The following is a 6,000-nucleotide window of genomic DNA, read 5'->3' on the forward strand; positions in this document are numbered from 1 at the left end:
TCTGTTTATTAATATATTTGGTCATTTTAAAAATACCACCATTCATTTTATGCCCCAGTGTCTAAGACAATGTCATGCCCATAGAAATTATTAAATATGTCTTTTCAAAATGAGTGAATGAGTAAATCATCAGTCAGTCAATTCAAGAGGCCTTTTTAAAAAATTATACAGTATTTTGAATGAGTATATGGTCTAATAGGGAGCCAATTTTAGATCTCTCACTATGGGAAGGATGAGATTTCTTCCATATAATCTTATCAAGCTGCTTCTGTGCTGAATTATTATCTGTACTGTTGATTCTCCCTCTGATAAACAGTGAGAAGTCCATGCTGACTCACAGCCTTAGTGTCCTCAATGTCAGATAATAATTTTTTCATAAGTTGTTTACACAAGAGGTACATTATCTTTGTACAAAGATTTGGACCTTTAAAGTCTTCACTAATCTCTTTGCTTATATGGCAAACTGCTGACTGTGACAGATACATTTCACAGAGGGTTCCACCTACCTCTCTGGTCTCAACTACCATGACTCCAAAACAAAGCCTGTACATAAGGCACCTGGGTCCTCTACTCCTTATAGAATCTACTGGGGGCCTTATTTGCTTACAACAACTTCAGCATGGAATTTCCTGCCTCCACTCTTTTATCAAAATGGTCAAGAGAGCTTGTGTGAGTGATTACAGACAAATATGATTCCCATCTCTCTTTTTGGTTGAATAAACAGAATGATAACTGATAAATTATCAGGGAAACAACTACATTTTTATATTTTTCCACAAAACTACCTGCTCTATGCCCCTCAAATCCACACAATCATTAATTTAAAACATAGCCATTGAGTGCCTATGATGTGCCAGGAAAGCTGCTCGAAGTAGGACAGATAAGTTCCTATTTTGATGGAACTTGCTGTTTAATTGGACATACGGATGGGGAGGAGTGGGAATAGATAAAAAACTATCAGATCAATAAATCAATAATGTAATTTCAGATGTTATATCTCTGCTGACTCTCCCAAAAGAAGGTGTTTTGTTTTGTTTTGTTTTGTTTTGTTTTAACAGGATATTCTTGGAATTATCATAAAAGCAAATAAAAAAAAATCCACCTTGGATGAAATCAAACATGGACTATTTATGAACTGTCAGTCAGGGGTGTGATAAGATCCCTGTGAGAAGAGTGAGGCACTTATTTGCCTCAGGAGCAAAATTTAAGGGGGTTCAAAAATACTCAGTGATCCATTAACTAGATATTCTGTGCAATATTTTAAAACATAAAGACAAAATTAATGCTAAATGTTCATGATGAGGAGAATATATCAATGTTATGAAAACAGGCTTTTTTTTTTAATTTGTCGTTATAACTCATTTGCTCAGTCGTTCAGTCATGTTAGGCTCTTTTTGACCCCATGAACTGTAGCCCGCCAGGCTCCTCTGTCCACGGAATTTTTCAGGCAAGATAAATGGAACAGGTTACCACTTTCAACTGCAGGGGATCTTCCCAACCCAGGTATCGAACCTGTGTCTCTTGAGTCTCCTGCTTTGGCGGATTGATTCTTTACTACTAGCACCACTTGGGAAGCCCTGTATGACCCATGCAATGTTACAAACTGGATAAAGCATTCCCATCAGACATGGTCCCTAATGAATGACAATACTGTCTTCTACCTGTAGGTTTATGAGGCCTGAAGATGGCAGAAGAATAGATTGGGTAACAGAAGAATTTAGTCACAGAACTTTCAGTAATTCTTCCACTTGTTTCAAGATGTGGAATGATATTTTGATAAGTTATGTGACCATGTACATTTCCTTTTGCCTGTCACTTCAGTGTGGCTCATAGATTCACTGGAGCATCACAAGTGAAGTGAAAGGTCCCAAGAAAGAAGGTGGGGGCACGGCAAGCCCTCTTACAAATTCCAGTGACCTCTGGCAGTGTTATTTGTTAAAACATTTTGTATATTTATACTTCAATTTTTAAAAATTAATGAATTACAAACCATTTTGTTGCCTAAATTGTAGAGATAAAAATGTGAGATTATTGGAAGTTGAATTTGATCATTATTGGAAAGTCTTTTTCGATTCTGGAATATCTTGTTCTTACTCAACAATACATCTGAAGCAATCTCATTACATAAATGCTTTGAATCACAGAGAGAATATCAAAAAATTGTGCAATCACTTAATTGGCTGATAACACAGAACAGAAAGGAAGATTTGGATATACTCTTCATTCCACAAAACATGATGTAGAATACCTTCATTTTGATTTCATTTGATAAACTGGCACCTAGGAAAATTAAACTGTAACCTTGTTCACCTCCATCATAGAGAAAGCAGATGATTAAACTTTCCCAACCTGACATAAGTGTATGGAGAATCACACGGTTTGAAATCTAATTAGTATTTAATAAGCCATTTGAAATGATGTCATTCAACTTTCATAAATTAATCCTGTTCTTTCAACACCTGCTGGTATTTTGCAACAGTAATTATTTCATGACAAAAAGAGGCTTGAATCAGTCTATATTAACACTACCATCTCTTATGACTGCTTCACACTTCTGGTGCTAATAACTTCCTCCTGGCCTAACAGGAAAGAAACTGCTACAGGCATAATGAGACTTGCTTTGAATGGGAGACAGTTTACTTTCTAAAATACTATTTCCAAAGGTCAATTGGAGAAAAAGACCTTCCCCAACAAACTATGAATCTTTCAGAGAGTCCTTAACTAAGCACTTGTCTGTTTTTCAAAAAACAAACTTGTATTGATGTTATAATAGACAAGGAAATTTAATGATTACCCTTTCACTAAAAGTGGAAATTTGTAAATGAAACAGAATATCTTCTTTAAAATAAATTAAATCCTGCTATAACTAAAGCTGTCAAATTACTGTCAAATTTTTACTGAACCAGTGTTTAACATCTCAGAATAACTGACTGATTTGGTTTAAGTTAAGTTCAACTGAGTTATTGCTATTTCATTATTGGTAGTTTTAGTTATAAAGTATCCAGTAGTAAAGAAAAAAAAAAAAGAATTTTTATTTCACAAGGTCTCTGGGATTATTAGTCAAAGTTACAAATGTGAGAATTTCTCTCACATACTACACACTAGACCTTTTCTTCCTTTGGCCCTGCACTGCTATAAAAGTCCCAGGAACCTCCAACATTAAGACAAATACTAAGCAAGCCCATGTCCATAAACTTGCCTCTACACAACAACCACATCTTTAACGAAAGAAAATTCATAGTGTAGATTTTGTTTGTTTTCTTTTGCCTTACTGAGGAGCTTGCAGGGCCTTTGCTCACTGACAAGGGATTGAACACATGACCTCCCCAGTGAAAGCGTGGAGTTTTAACCACCAGACCACCATGGAAGTCCCTTAACATAAAGTTTTAACCATAAGTTCTAAAATACATTTCTCATTTGAGTGATTCTACTAATTCATCTTCTTTCAAGTAAAGAGGAATGTGTAGTTGTATCACTCAGTTAATTTCATTGAATCATTTTTTCATATTCTGAGCCCCATAATCAATTACTTTCAGTCAGAACAATGCTTCTTCTGCAGATCAGGTCTTTTATTTTAAATATTATGTTTCTGATATCATTCCTTTTTTACTCATATGTAGGAAGTTCTAAGTTATATCATAATAATCTTCATGCATAAGTAAGTAAAATGTGAAAAGAAATATTTTGCAAAAGACATTTTTGCTGTAAAGATGAAGCCTTGGTAGAATATAGTCCATTCTCTAAAGGAAAATTGAAAATATTTATATAGACAGTCAAATATAAAGTTTTGCAATAGTATAGGTAAAATATGGACAATAATTGTGTGTGTCTGTGAATGTGATTTAAAACTTTTGGGTAATTTGGTAGCCACTGTTATTTTATAAACCAATATTAAATTATTTTTATATTTAGTCTTGGACTTTGATTTTTTCAAGCATAGTGACATGCCCTACAACCCCCTTTAAGACAAGAGTGATTGCTAAATAGCTTAATTCATGGAATGGTTGTGTGAAGACGACACGGATCTTTAAAGGTAATTGTTTTTTACATGTCTTCTCCTTTGTGAATTACTCTGTGATATAGGAAAAGGAGTTATTTTGCAACCAAGACAAAAGGTGAAGGTGAACATCTGGATCCTGAGATTGATGAGTTTTGGCACCTCTTTGGGGCTGAATTCTTAGCCAGACACTGCTCTGATCCTGCCCCCTTTACCCCTTCCAGTCATGTGATGAAAAATAAACCCTAATTTTTGTTATACTACTACAAGTAGTATCCTATGCTTGCAGCTGCATACAGCTCGTTTTATACAAGAAAATAGAGGAATAATATTCATTATGCCTATAGCAGTTAATTAACTTTTCATGTGTCCAGAAATATTCTCTCCAAAGCATATCCTGAGTCCATCTTCAAGAAAAATACTAAATAAAGACCAGAGAGAAAAGCATTTATTTTAAGAGAATCATTAGCTTCCAGAAGTCTTCTTCTCTCATTTCTAAGTCAAGTGAAGAGTTTTGAGGAGAACTTGAAAACGTGGCATTTCCATCACTATGAAAACTTCAAAGCTGCCTCTCTCAAAACAAATAAATGCCTTCATGTGTCTGTGCTGTTTCTATACTCCACCAGAGATTACTTTTCTCGAGATGATGTGCAAGTCAACACACTCAAACAGAAGAACATGGTCTTGTTTTTTAGAAAATAATATTTTCCTTATTCTCTGTGCATCTAAGTGATTTTCTGCCTTTTACCCACAATTGAAATGCATCCTTCTCTGGTTCAGTTCCTAATGTGTTGTTCCATAGATTCTGACTCTTTGCATCCCTCCCATCTATACTATTCCATAGGTTAATATGCAGAATATTCTTTAAAATGTTATAGAGAATTTGGGAAATATTATTTAAATGGGTAAAATGCATCTTTCCAATGAAAAATATTTGAAACTAAATTGAAAATATGTATTTTGTGCTTCCATTTACATTTTTCAAATTATATCAATTACTGTTAACAATAATATTATTAATTCACATCATTATCCAAATTCATATTAAGCTATATATTTTGATTGTCAGGAAGCAAAATTTCTGATTTATTTTCTATCACAGTTATGATTTTATTATTGTTACTCAATGAAACATTTGTTGGTTTGTTATAAATACATTTTTTTTGTCCATATCCAACAAGAGGGGAGTTTTCGGTTATATTCCATCTTTTTATTTTTTATTTCTTTTTCCAATCCTGAACCCCCCTCCCACCTCCCACCACATATCATCTCTCTAGATCATCCCCATGCACCAGCCCCAAGCATCCTGTATCCTGTATTGAACATACACTGGTGATTCGTTTCTTACGTGATTGGAAACCAGAATTGAAAGAGACACGTGTACCCCAATGTTCATCACAGCACTGTTTATTCCATCTTTTTCAAACTGGAGTATCTGCAAAAATTATTTGGAACTCTTTTGCACAAGCGATTTATCTATTCTCCCACATTTTTATTTTACTCTATCATTTAATTTTATCAGTATAGTTTCATAGATATATATTCTATGCATTGTATTATAATCAAATGCTACTTATTTATTTTGTTGCTCACATGGTCCAGCTTTGGCCATTTGCAACTTGCTCACTTGGTTCCTATGTCTCTTTGTCTTACAGCAGCCATTCTGATTTTTTGTTGTTGTTCTGTTTCTTTTGTTTGTTTTCTTGTAGCACATTTTTACTTGTTGTATAATACTTCTTTCCTGTAGTATACATAATAGAAGATTCTACCTGTTTGAAGCTTCAGGCAGGCATAGCAGGTTGGAATGCAGACCTTACTTAAAATTTTAACTGATCGGCATGCACACACTGTTGTATTTTAAATGGATAGCCAACAAAGCCTTTCAGTATAGCACAGGGAACTCTGCTCAGTGTTATATGGCAGCCTGGGTGGGAGGGGAGTCAGTCATTTCTCCATGGAATCCTTTTTTTTTTTTTTTTTAATTGTTAACTGAAATGCCAGAA

The sequence above is a fragment of the Ovis aries genome, chromosome 4 (genome assembly GCF_016772045.2).
Source record: "Ovis aries strain OAR_USU_Benz2616 breed Rambouillet chromosome 4, ARS-UI_Ramb_v3.0, whole genome shotgun sequence".
NCBI classification, from domain to species: Eukaryota; Metazoa; Chordata; class Mammalia; order Artiodactyla; family Bovidae; genus Ovis; species Ovis aries.